This window comes from Odocoileus virginianus, chromosome 26 (genome assembly GCF_023699985.2).
Source record: "Odocoileus virginianus isolate 20LAN1187 ecotype Illinois chromosome 26, Ovbor_1.2, whole genome shotgun sequence".
NCBI classification, from domain to species: domain Eukaryota; kingdom Metazoa; phylum Chordata; class Mammalia; order Artiodactyla; family Cervidae; genus Odocoileus; species Odocoileus virginianus.
The window spans coordinates 36,631,552-36,646,059 of record NC_069699.1 but is presented as its reverse complement, the minus strand read 5'-3'; the positions used below and the strand labels follow the sequence as shown (position 1 = coordinate 36,646,059).

The following is a 14,508-nucleotide window of genomic DNA, read 5'->3' as shown; positions in this document are numbered from 1 at the left end:
TTAGAAGGTGAGGACTATTATTTCTCCCTTTAGAAACGAGAACCCTGGAAATCAGACTAGTTACAATTGCCCAAGGCTTACAGGTGCCAGTAATGGTGGAACCAAGATTGGAACCCGCATGATCTAGACATATCAGCTCTCAGCCACATAATTTCACAGATGGGAAAACTGAGAAGCACAGAGGCATGAGAATGTTTGGAGTCACATGGAAGCTCTGCTGTTGAGCCAGACTAGAGCCCAGAGTTCCTCCCCTGTCACTGAAATATAGCATCACGAGCCATTCACTGTAGATGCATTGTACTTATTCTCTACGCCACACCAGACTGCAGAATTTATTCTCTCAATAACTTTACTAAGCATCTCCTAGCTACTGCACTCTATTTACTTGGTATAATGATGGCTGACTTCCTTGGCAAAGAGGCTAGGAAAAGGAAGTCTTGGAAGGCATTTGCCCATTACTAGGAAAAGGAAGTCTTGAAAGGCATTCATTTATTCATTCACTCTACTGTGTGATACACAGTGGAGTAAGATTCAAAAGGTTCATTGACAAAGGACACAGATATACAACTGAAAATTTGGCATAAAGTATGATGGCATCACCAAATCAATACACATGACTTTGGGCAAAGTCCGGGAGATAATGAAGGACAGGGAAGCCTCACGTACTACAATCCTGGGGTCACAGATTCGGACACAACTTAGCAACTGAACAACAACAAAATGATAAGCACAACCATGGAAGGGTTCAAAAGTTCAGATTCTGTCCAGAATCTGAAGTTGAATAGTTTTAGTAAGTACCTTCAGAATTTAAAACACTGAATTTAAAACTTAATCTAATAAGATTAAGAGAATGTAAGATTCTCTGCCTTTGAGGAATTTATAGTTGACTTGAAGAAAAAGATCATATGTACATATGTCCTGTATGTACCTGATCTCTAATTAGGTAGTTGACACTTCTAAGAATTCTTGTAGCTTATAGCACTGCAGTCATTCATTCTTTCCTTCATTCATTAAGAATGTATTGTGTGCCTACATGTGCCAGGCATTTTTTTAGGTATTGGGGATACAAGCATGAATCAAATGGTCAGAGCCTCTGTTCTCAAGAAGTTTTATAAACAAAGAAACTAGCTTTGTATAACAATGAATACCCAGGGACTACCCTGATGGTCCAGTGATTTAGAGTCCACCTTTCAATGCATGGGACACGGGTTCAATCCCTGGCCTGGGAACTAAGATCCCACATGCCACGGGGCCCCTAAACCTAAGCTCCACAGCTAGAGAGCCCTTGCACTGCAACCACTGGACATGCATGCTCTAGAGCCTGTGTGCCATAACTAGGGAGAAGCCCCTGCACCGCACCGAAAGATCTTGCATGCCGCAACTAAGACCCAGTGCAGCCATATTAAAAATAAAAAAAGCCACAAATACCTAAAAATGGGCAAAGAGACAGTGTGGTCAAGGAAGTATTCTCCAGGCATTGATGGTTGAGCTGAGGCCCAAATAATAAGAAAGATCCATCCAGTGATGATGTGGAATGAGAGCAGAGGAAGCAGCAGATACAAAGACTAAGTAAGACTGACCATGGCTGTGCCAGTAGGAGGATGTGAGTCGCTCGGTCAAGTGCAAATCTTTGCGACCCCATGGACTGTAGCCCACCAGGCTCCTCTGTCCATGGGATTCTCCAGGCAAGAATACTGGAGTGGGTTGCCATTCCCTTCTCCAGAGAATCTTCCCGACCCAGGGATTGAAGCCAGGTCTCCTGCATTGAAGGCGGATTCTTTACCATCTGAGCCACCAAGGAAGCCCTTGGTAAGAGCAAGGAGGAAGGCTAGAGATAAGGTAAAATGATAGATCAGGACCAGACCCCATGAGGCCTCATAGGCCACAGTAAGGACTTAAGATTTTAGTCAAATTTATCCATCTTATAACTGTTCAACATCTACCCTCCACACCAGAAAATAAGATCCCTGAGGACAGGGCTTTGTTCCTTTTATTCTCCATGACATTCTCAGCACTCAGAGTAAGAAATGGATAGAACTGGTACTCAATGCTTATTTGGGGAATAACGAAGAATAAGCAGAAGTAAACAATTTAGAAATTGTGTCATTCTGATTGAAATTGTGGACACATATTCCCCCCCCCCTTTAAATGTTTCTTTTGACTTATTTATTTTTAGCATTTTTTTCCCCTCAAATGCCAACTTGAATCATCATCTGTGTCTGCATGTGCAAAAATGATACAAGACAGTTCTTGTAGGGTAGTAGGGTAAGTGTTCTCACTGAAAAGTCTAAGCCTTAGCATTTGACTCAAGTAAGAAGATGTATGGTCTACTCCAACATGAGGTTTTAAGAATCTAGCAAATATTCAACCCTATGTATAAAGGCCAGGCTGTTTGAGTGTAATGCAGTATGCATGATAGTCAATACCCACCTTAGAATTCCCCACCAGGCTGGATAAAAATTGCGTGGGAATCTTCTTCCACTTAGCTGTCCTGCTTTCTCCTCCTTTTTTCACAGTTTTGATCCCTAGCAAACATCTTGTATGCAAAGCTCTATCTTTGCATCTGCTTCTGGAGAACCCAACTGGTAACATATTCCAGATGCTTGGGCCATTTCCTAGCACATGGATCATAAACATTCAAAAACATTATTATTATTATCGTTATCAGTATTATTATTATTGGCCCTAATGAAGGCAAGAATAAAACTGCTTGCTTGCACTCAATATGATTTTCTACAATGGTACTGAGATTAAATTTTTTCAGCGGCGTTGCCAGGAAGTTTGAACCTAATTCATCTTCGCTCTCTCTCTTTCTCAGAGTGCATGTGGATTCATTTATTTATTCTAAACCATGACTGACTACTATGGGCCACCCTCTGAGCTATGCCAGAAATGAGAATAATACAACCAGCCTTGCAAGGCATTTTAATTGGCCTCAACTAGACACTAAGGTGAGTGTGGGACTTACTGCCCTCAGTAAGTGATCTTGTAAATGTTGTTTATCCCTGAAACATGGACCCCAATGAGGAATGGAAAGGAAGCAGGGGCTTTACAGAATGTGATAACAGTAAATTATTCTACCTCTGTTGACACAAAGAGAAAAGTTATAGTCAGCCAAGATAGATGCATCTTTTACTACCTCCCTTGGTTTTCTCTCAAGTTTATGCATAGAGGAAGCACATAATTCCCCAAGCAGATGGAAATTCTGGTTTCAACTATGGCCAAACTGATGAAGAATAACATGAAATAGGCAAGAATATAGAAATACAGTGGGAAGAAGAAAAAAAAAACACTTCAAAGGCAACCAATTATTTCATTCTATTATTTCATAAGCATGCTGGATGCAAAGGCCAGCTATGATGCTGGGTGTTAGAGACACAGAAATAAATAAGACACCTCTTAGCCTCAAGAAACTCAAGGCTCTTAGACACTGAGACCTATATAGACTTACACTGTAGATTTCTAATGGGTGTTTGTGTAAGAGCATCACATATGCATGAATATAAGGTAAGTTTTCATTTTCTCAAATGGTTATCCACCAAAATGAAGAGAGTTGACATGTATTTGAGTCCTTATCAAGTCTCTCAATATAGGACATGTGCTCAATATTTTAATTTAAAGAACAAATTCTTAAAACAGAACCAACTTCAACAATGTTGGTTTGGGTTGATTATGGAGGCCACCTGATAATGTTTTTTAAAACAAATTAAAAGACAGGGAAATTTAAGACAGATTTAGAAAGTATTCCTAAATGTATAACTTCACAAATCCAAGAGTTATATTATTTATAAACAAGTCTTTGAGAATCCATTTTAGAAAGCAATTCAGGACTTTGATTTCAGCAGGGCAGACACTAAATAAACAACACTGCTGAATGAAACGAGTAAAAAGCTGGATTAAAAATATAAAAACCATCTGTTTAAGTGCTTTGCTGGACTGGAATGGAAAGACAGATTCTCCAGAGGCCAAGAACAGAAAAGCAGGGTTCCTGGGAAACATTCTTCTGAGACTATAGACACTGATTTTTGGCAATGAAAGCTGTTCAGAATGAGTTTCTGAAGGGATGGGGCTGGGGGTGTAGAGGGGTGCTAATTTGGTGTACCAGGTGAAGGTGTAGAAAGTAGAGACCCAAACAGGCTGTACTTTTGGTGCAAGGAGCAAGGAGAAATAAACCTGTGTACTGAAATGAATCAGAAGAAAACAGCTCTGGGTGAGCAGGGAAAAAGTTCCCCTGAGAGTCTCTAACTACAAGCCAGCCTTCACCTGGGTTTGCAGTCAGCATTCTACCTGTGTGATTCAGCAACACTTCCAGAATAAAATTGAACACAAAATAGGACAGGATAATTTAAAAACTGTGTCTTTTTATCCTTAAAACTACAATAATTTTTTAAAAAACATTCGGTTTTTGTTACACAGGTATACTTAACTATCATATTTTTTTTAACTATCATATTTTTAAAAAACAGAAAATACAAAAAGAAAAAAAATATGTGAACAGTTTTCAAGAAAAGCTATGCATTCATCTGAATGAATAAGAAATCATAGAGAGTTTTAAGGATGGCAGCCAAAGGTAGCTGTGACAGCAAAAAGCTGAAAAGTAGCTTCACATAAAAAATAACTGAACTATTTTCCTAAGTGTCTTTTTTACTTTTTTTTTTTTTTTTGCCCTTTCATGTGAGAAAAATGAGATAAAACTTTTGGGGATATTTTGGAGCAAAGTGAAATGATGCTTCTTGTTAATTTCCTAAATTAATAAGAGTTCATAGTTTTCTTTAATTATATCAATATTCAGGCTCACCAGAAATAATAATAGACTTATCCGGGCACTGGGGAAGCATTTAACACCAGGAATATCTCAAAAGCTTGTATAAGACAAATGAAGAAGAGGAAAAAAAGTTAGATCCCTACATGTATTCAGGTCACCAGGGATAATTAGTATAAAGGGAATAATTACCTTGACATATCCGTGTTTTCCTCTGATAATTGCACACTTTCAGATATTCAAATTTACTTTATTTGTTCAAAGAGAACCAGTGAAGGCCATAAAGCACATCGTTTAAATAATCAGGCTCTGAATTTCATCCAAATGGATTTTTTTTTTTTTTGCCTCTATTACATGTTTTGCCCACCCTTCAACATTTTTTTTACAGACATTCCTAATATATATAATTTCAAGCAATTCAGGCATCACCATAAATTTATCTATTGATGGACAATGAAATGAGGCTAATGTTCACCAATGCCTAAATAATTAGTAGCTCTATTCTGAGGACATAGCTTGGAAGTCTGGATGGAACTGTTTTAAATCCAAAATAAAGAGTCTCAGCATGATTCCATTCAAACTATAAAAACAGGTCTGCATAGTATTTCATTAAACACAAAGATAGTTCTTTAATGAATTAAGATTAATCTTATCTCTCTGATGGATGTCTTCAATAGGAAAAGCTAGAGCCCACCCTCTTAATCGGGCTCTTTGTGTGTGTGCTCATTCGTGTAGAACTGTTTGCAACTCCATGAGCTGTAGCCCACCAGGCTCCGCTGTTCATGAGATTCTTCAGGGAAGAATACTGGAGTGGGTTGCCGTTTCCTCCTCCAGGGGATCTTGCCGACCCAGGGATCAAACCCACGTCTCCTGCATATCCTGCATTGGCAGGCGGATTCCTTATTACAAGCACCACCTGGGAAGCACTTTATCTCTAAGGCAGTCTAAAATAGGTTGGTGGATGACTGCTTTCTAACTAAAGCCAGACATCTGACCACACTCACCAAAACTTGCCAAAAGGTGTATTGCATTGCAATCTGGGGAAGACCATGAAATGAATATGCCTTGAAATAGAGGCAGTTCGGAGAGAACATATTTTGATTGCCTTCTCCACATACCTTCTAGTCTTCTCTCTTTAAAAACAAAAACAAACCCACAAACTTCTCAGTCATGAGGTTTGGCTGGAATTGAACTCTCCTAAGAATCTAAAGACAGGCTGTTCAACCTGTGCTTCCTTCTCCCAGCCGGAGAGACTGGTTTTTTGGAGGAATTCTGAGAAAGAAGTGTCCTCTCTTTTCTGGAGAAGCTACTAAAATAATTCTTTCTCCTCTCTGCTAAAACAGAAAAGTGTGGGCCGTATCCCTGCTTCCAGCCTTTTGTGGACATCTTTAAATGAAAAGCCTTCCCTGGCGGGCCAGTGATTAAGACTCTGTGCTTCAATGCAAGGGGTCATGGGTTCAATCCCTGGTCTGGGAACTAAGATCCCACATGCCGTGTGTCATGGCCAAGGAAATATGAAAGAAAAAGGAGGGGGGGAGGAAAGTGAAGATGGAAAGGACAATATGGAGAAACAAAAAGAAACTAGGCCCCTAGTGCTATGAGTGAACTACTAGATCAATCTATACCTGAAGTTTGCAGTACTACTTTTCAGTTAAATAAGCTGGTAAATTCCCTTTATTGTTTAAGCTAATTCAAATTGGACTTGCTGTTACTTGCAACCAAATAATTGCAAGTAACAGATACTTCTAATCTAGTTAATTATTAACAGAAGCTGAAACCAGACTAAAAGAACCTTAAAAACCCACAGAGCTGAATAAAATTATCCAGATTCGAAGCTTAGACGGTATAGGGCATTTTACTTGACAAGCAAATGTAGCCTGATTTTTAGAAAAGTTTACTTTATTACAATGAAAAGATTTTAACACTAGCATGTAGAAAAGTCTATTATTGCTTATAAAATGGCACATTTTGTTAAAACATTTTAGTTCACTGTGGAAAAAAGAGCTGAGGCTAATACCTCAGTCCATTCACTATGCACGGGCTGTGAAGAAGAAAAAGAACAAGTGTATAATTTCCTCTATCATCTCCATGGAAATTTGCAGTCTCCTTCATGAAATATTTAATCCAAGAACACTATTTTGTTTTGTTTTTAAGAAGAAAGATAAGAATTCACAGAGATATTCTTTGAACAACCAAGATAAAACAAAGACTGTTTTGTTTTTTTTTGGTTTTTTTGTTTGCTTCATTTTTCCCTTTTCCTACTGAATACCACCAAAAAGTAACATATTAAAGGGAATTTCTTTGACATATCGTATACCAGGCTGTCTGGCCAGTGTCCACCACCTGACCCCTTTTCTCTATCCACCTGGTTACCACGCCGGATTCCTGGCAACTCTGGTTAGCCCTGCCCACTCTTGTTCAGTCACTCTGTCATGTCCAGCTCTTTGCAACTCCATGGACTGCAGCACGCCAGGCTTCCCTGTCCTTCCCCATCTCCTAGAGTTTGCTCAAACTCATGTCCATCGAGTCAGTGATGCCATCCAACCATCTTGTCCTCTGCTGATCTTCAATCTTCTTCTCCTGCCTTCAATCTTTCCCAGCATCAGGGTCTTTTCCAGTGAGTCAGCTCTTTGCATCAGGTGGCAAAAGCATTGGAACTTCAGCTTCAGCATCAGTCCTTCCAATGAACACCCAGGACTGATCTCCTTTAGGATGGACTGGTTGGATCTCCTTGCAGTCCAAGGGACTCTCAAGAGTCTTCTCCAACACTTCAGTTCAAAACATCAATTCTTCGGCGCTCAGCCTTCTTTATGGTCCAGCCCCCACATCCGTATGTGACTACTGGAGAAACCATAGCTTTCACTATACAAACCTTTAGATTTAGTTTATTAGGCCTGAAATGCATGTCCATTCCAACAAGTCAAGGGCTCATCTTTAGAAATTTGACTTTGAAACTAAGAGAATGTCAAGGTAATTTCTTCCCTGTGACTAGTGCAGAAACCTATAAAAATCAGTAGGACTGAGTGGTCATTCTTAACCATACAAACTGGAAAGTTAAGAAATCAAGCTTACAGTCACATACTACAATAAGAAGAATTCAAAGAACAAATAGTTGCTGAGTGCTTAGTAAGTAGCAGGCTCTTTGATAAGTCCTTCGTGTGCATCACTGCTTACTGCTAAGAATCACCTTTGAGGAAGCTGCTATTATATCCATTTTTTCAGGTGAGCTCACTGAGTTAAGTAAACTGTTCAAGATCAGAGTTGTGTCAGAGCAAAGATTCAAACGCAATCTGTCTTCAGAGCATTTGCTTTAAACCACCGCAACCCTTCTCTCGTTCCATTTTGTGCCTGTTTCAGATGTGTCTCTCTCTTTGCATGCTATAAAAGTCACTCAGTACTTCTGTCATAAACTCTCCCATTTTCTTTAGTTTAACGTGGCTTCTGTTTCATGCAGCCAAAAATGTCTTAAGGAGCACATTAGTGACAATCAGACATCAAACATTTATAGTTCCTAAGAAGTTGACAAACAGTGAGTAAACAGATAAATGAACAAATTAATGTCTTATTACCAGAAATCCCCCTTTGCTGCGGGCTACTGGACGCTAATTCACAACAACTTCAGACTCAGGTTCTCTGAGCAGCGCTTCTTATTTGTGCCCTGTATAGAGCAGATGCTCCATCCCCGGGCATTTCGGTAGCAGGTGGATAATTTCCTGGAAATTAATCAAATTCTTCATGTTCTTAAGAGGTGGCGGAGACGATACCCTCCTCTGCAGTCTTGGCGTTTTGAAGGACAGAAGCAGGACTCAGTCAGTAGTGAGAATCCAGGAGGAAAAAGACAGGTTAATTTTTTGAAAAATAAAACCATATTACTTATGGCAAGGCTAACTCAAGGCTGAGAACTGAGTTTGGAGGCAAGCAATTCTGATTCTGAACTCCCACCATCTCCACCCCTAGCAGCTTTCTGACATTAGACAACTTTCCTAATGTTTCTCTGTTATGCATTTTTAAACTATTGCTTTGGGAATTTAAAAAGTACCCCAAAAAAGAACAAAGAAAGAAATAATAATGAGCAATACTTACCCCAGAACTAATTGCCACTACATCTTGACTTGGGGCTTCCCAGGTGGTGCTTGTGGTAAAGAACCTGCCTTCTAATACAAGAGATGCAAGAGATGGAGGGTTGATCCCTGGGTCAAAAAGATCCCCTGGAGTAGGAAATGGTAACCAACTCCAGTATTCTGGCCTGGAAAATTCCATGGCCAGAGGAGCCTGGTGGGCTACAGTCCATAGGGTCGCAGAGATTTGGACACAACTCAGCACATACACAAACACACACACACATCTTGGCTTATTTGCCCCCATTTTCCATGTTTGCTTTCTAGGTTAGTTGGTTGACTCAAGAAAAATCACAAAATGATGTTCACAAAGAATGATATGTGTTCAATGTAAAGAATCTAAATAATGCAGGAAAGAAAGAAGGAAGTTTATTTTAATCACACTAAATTTCACCATGTAGAGATTATTATTGTTTACATCAGGTGAGCAATATTATGGACATTTTTCTATGTATGTACACTGAAAGGTTGGCTATATAGATAAATAAATCATTTGAAAAATACTTTATTAAAATCAGATAGATTCAATAGTTTTTAAATAAAATATTTGATTTTATTTGACTTCAATAGAAAAAATAAGGGAGCATTAGAGGAATATTATAAGTAATTTTTAACTTTTAATTTTCTTAGCTTAAAAGCCTCAAATTCCAGATGATGCTTATGTAAATATCTCTACACTCCCTCACATTTATGTTTCCTAAATTTCAGAAGAAATAAGACTTTCAGATTGTCCCATGGTATTTTTTTTTAATTATGGCAAACTGTACATACCTTTAAACTTACCATTTAAACCACTTTAAAGTATACAGTGGCATTTAAAACATTTGCAATGCTGTACAACCACCACCTCTTTCTAGTTATAAAATATTTTTATCACCTCAAAAAGAAAATCCTACAGCCATTAAACATCCACTCCCCACCCACCTCCCTCTAGGAGGAAGGATAGGCTCTCCCCAAAGTATTTCCTCAAAATAGTCATGGATACAGGAAAGTACAGAAGCCCCTTTCCTCAATATTGCTGGTTAATAGGTAATATTAATAATTCAATCTGACGAATATTAACTCATTTACTAAGTGGTCGTTGTGAGCCAGGCACTGACTCTGCATTTCACACAGTTCTCCTTGAATCCTCACCATAACCCTACAGTTCAATAGGCACTATGATCATCCCTTTCAGGTTAGAAAACAGGCTCAGAATGGGCTTGCTGCTTCTCAGCAGGTGGCCTAAGGAGCGTTTAAATACATCCTCAGTCTGATGCCAAACCCATGCTCTTAACTCATACACTGTCAGCCCATAGCTGAACTTCCCCAAAAAAGCAAGTTTTCAAGCACAATACAAAAATGAGTTCAGAAGACGCCTCTGAGAAACTAATTTGAGTATATTGACAAGGAAGAAGTGACATGAAATGTCGTTAACCCTGATACACCCAACCCATGAGCTTCACCAGAAGTTAGATGGTGCAGGTCACATTGCATTATCTCCAAATACATAATACATGACATAACAACGTTCAATCTCATCTCTTTCCAACATATTTCAACATAAATAAAAACAGATGTAACCATGCTATCTTTTAATCATTTAAGCCACATTCATGGACCACTACTCTGTGCCAGGCACTGTGCTGGGTAGGTGACACTTTTAAATCTGTTGAAAGTTGATTTATCCCACGTATTTAACTATTAGATATGCTGTAAGTTTCAGGAAGACCAGTTGTAAGTTTCATGAGGACCACTGAATGTGCTGTAGTCACAGCTTTCTTTTTGAGGGGCTTGGTAATTAGATACTAGGAATGAAATTAAAGAGGAATTTGAGTTAATATTTAAAACTCTTCTCAGTATCTCCATCAATATTATTGTAATTTGATTAATCCTTATCCATTTTCTAATGCAAAAATTAAATGTCAGCTATGCCTAAGAATTTCACATTAAAAAATATCAAGTCAGTATGGAATAATTCAAGCATGTTATCAGAATGAGACTACGTGTACATGTTCTTACACCCTTGTTGTGGAAGGCAGAATAACAGCTCGCAAAGATGTCTACATGCTAGTCTGTGGAACCTGCAAATATGCTATTTTGCATGGCAGGAAAGACTTTGCAGATGCGATTAAGGGTCTTGAAATGGAAAGATTGTCCTGAATTATTCAGGTGGGCCCAAAGTAATCACAGGTGTCTTCATTAAGAAGGAGACAGGCAAGTCAAAGAGATAAGTACATAAGATGAGAAAAAGAGAGGTCGAAGTGATACAGGGTCATAATTCAGGGAAGCTCACAGCCTCTAGAAACTGGAAAAGACAAGGAAATGGATTCTCCCCTATATTCTCCAGAAGGAAGGTAGCCCTGCCAACACCTTGATTTTAGTACACTGAGACTGATTGTGGATCTCCAGAGCTGTAAGAAAATATTTGTACTGTTTTAACTCGCTTAATTTGTAGTAGTTTGTTACAGCACCACTAAAATCTTGCAGACATACCTTTCTGAATCATGTGATGGTTAGCTTTTTTTCTGATCAGAGCATAGTTGCTTTACCATGTTGTGTTCATTTCTATTGTACAGTAAGTAAATCAGCTATGCAAACACATGTATCCCCTCTTTTTTGGATTTCCTTCCCATCTAGGTTGCTACAGAGGATTGAGTAGAGTTCCCTGTGCTTACAGTAGGTTCTCATTAGTTATCTATTTTAGACATAATAGTATGTATGCGTGAGAATCCCAATCTCCCAATTCATCCCAACCCATCTTTTTCTCCCTTCAGCATCCATAAGTCTGTTCTCTATTTTTACTTTGCAAATAGGTTCTTCTGTACCATTTTTCTAGATTCCATATATATGCATTAATATATCATATTTGTTTTTCTCTTTCTGACTTACTTCACTTTGTATGACAGTCTATAGGTCCATCCATATCTCTGCAAATGGCACAGTTTCATTCTTTTTTATATATTCCACTGTATATATGTAGGGGTGGTTAGATGTTAAATTACCTCTGAATGTAAGGTCATCATTTAAAAAAAGGAAAAAAAAGTGTCTTTTCATACTAGTCTTTTTAAATCTTGAGAAAATGAAATATTCCCTTTGTGAAGGCAAAGGGAAGAGGAAGGCAGAATGGCATGAGGTGAAGTCTTACCTTTCAGCAAGCTCGGGACATTGTCTATAAGAAAGGGGATTCCATGAATTTAAAAGACTGCTATGAGTGTAACTCATACAAAATCTACACAAACCCCTACTGTGTGGTCCAGTTTCAACACAGACTCATATTCAAAGAAACACAACCAGATCAAAATCACAATTCAGAGCAAGTAAAATCATGATGCAAACTTTCAAGAAGATTATAAAGAAGAAAATTTGTTAATAACTTCTCAAAAATTTTCTCAAAAATCTGTAGCAGTGGCTCCAAAATTGTCCTTTTTATCTTTCTACTCCCTAAAATTGTCCTCATCACCACTTCATCACCTGGTGATGCTCCCTCTACCCTCCAGGTCTCAATCCTTAAACATGTATATCTGTGATTCTCAAGTAGGGACCAGGGGTGCCGATAAAACACCCTATGATGCATCTGACAGCCTCCAAAACAAAGAACTATTTGGCACAAGACATCAAGGCGTCAAGGATGTAGATGAGTCTCTCCATCTCTTGGTTTTCTTTTCATTGTGGAACATCTGGACCCTGTACTACAGAGGTAGCTCCTTAACCAATGCAGCAGCCTTCCTCTTTTAGAAATGGGGGGAGGAAATCACCTGCGATCTCTTATAATTCAATATATTTTCTTTATCCCTATCCTATAAGGATAAATGCAAGAGCAAGTATAAAGTTCCCAGCATGGTCACTCAAACCATGGATGCTAATGGGTGCTCAAAAATTATTAGTTCCCAACCCTTTTCCAGAAGGGAATGGAGAATCCAATTTATTCTTAATATGGTGTCCCCAAGATAAAAGCATCTCCCTACTGTGTCCTCCCACTCCAAAGTCACCTCAGATTTTTGAATATTTAAATTATAGACACTGTTCATCTGCTAAAAGGGAGTAATACATTCCCCAGGAGAATTATGTTTTAGAAATAAGAACATCAGAAAAACAGCAGAGAAGAGGATTACTGAAATCCGGTGTTCGGCTGCTGAATACTGAAGGCTTCAGTTAATATGTTTCAATATTTAAAATAAACAAAAATTTTATCAAGTTGCAGTCACAATGCATAAAAAAGGGAAATGACTTATACCTGTCTTCAAAAATGTCTCATTTTTCTTGTGATGACCATGAAGCTCTTAAAATTTGTCTGAATATATGGAATTTCAGTTTCTCTGTATAGATTTTTTTTACATTTAAATCATATATACATATCATAAACTTTACCATTGTAACCATTTTCCAGTGTACAGTGTAGTGGCATTGAGTGCAATCACATCATTGGGTAAGCATCAACATCATCTATCCTCAGAACTTTTTTCTTCTAAAACTAAAACAATAAATCCCCACTTCCCCTCCCCCAGTCCTGGCAGCTACCATCCCATTTTCTGTCTCTATGAATTTCATTGTTCTAGATACCTCCTATAAATTGAATTATACAGTATTTGTCCTTTTATGACTAGTTTAATTTCACTTAATGTCCTCAAGTTTTATCTCTGTTGTAGCACATGATAGGATTGTATGTATATACTACATTTTGTTTATCTATTCATTCATCAGTGGACACTTGGGTTGCTTCCACCTTTTGTCTATTGTGAATTATACTGCTAGGAATATGGCATTTTTTAAAAAATGCACATCACAATGATTGTGTTTATATTTGTACATGTTTAAGGAAAGCTATGACCAACCTAGATAGCATATTAAAAAGTAGAGACATTACTTTGCGAACAAAGGTCCATCTAGTCAAGGCTATGGTTTTTCCAGTAGTCATGTATGGATGTGAGAGTTGGACTATAAAGAAAGCTGAGCACCGAAGAATTGATGCTTTTGAACTGTGGTTTTGGAGAAGACTCTTGAGAGTCCCTTGGATTGCAAGGAGATCCAACCAGTCCTAAAGGAGATCAGTCCTAGGTGTTCATTGGAAGGACTGATGCTGAAGCTGAAACTCCAATACTTTGGCCACCTGATACAAAGAGCTGACTCATTTGAAAAGACCCTGATGCTGGGAAAAATTAAGGGCAGGAGTAGGAGAGGTTGACAGAGGATGAGATGGTTGGATGGCAACACCAACTCAATGGACATGAGTTTGGGTGAACTCCAGGAGTTGGTGATGGACAGGGAAGCCTGGTGTGCTGCGGTTCATGGGGTCGCAGAGAGTCAGATACGACTGAGCAACTGAACTGAAACTGAACGTATGAAATTCAAGTTTTACTTTTACTGGCTGGTCAAATATTGCAACAAGTTAAGTTTTCTGAAACAAAATTAAACAAAACAGCATCAACTAGAGATGACATAATTACACTAAAGTCGAGAATATCTGTACAGTATTTTAGGGGTTAAAAGGATGGTGTTCTTTAGTGAGTCTGGCCACATGCAACTCTGGGTGAGTAACTTCACCTTCCATTAATAATTTTTATTTTTTATTGAGTAGTTACTAAGCAGTAGAATTTTTTCCAGAGTTTGTTGTGGTCCACACAATCAAAGGCTTTGGCATAGTCAATA

The 14,508-nt window shown here is 38.4% G+C and overlaps 1 long non-coding RNA gene across 2 annotated transcripts in view; it reads left to right on the top strand.

Annotated features, from left to right (window-relative positions):
* Nucleotides 1-14,508, top strand: part of LOC139031249 (uncharacterized) — a 251,906-nt gene that overhangs the window by 202,029 nt on the left and 35,369 nt on the right. For both annotated transcript variants that reach the window (XR_011483717.1, XR_011483718.1), the window contains exon 4: nucleotides 2,819-2,951. This is a non-coding gene — a long non-coding RNA (uncharacterized lncRNA). The remainder of the gene's footprint in view (nucleotides 1-2,818; nucleotides 2,952-14,508) is intronic.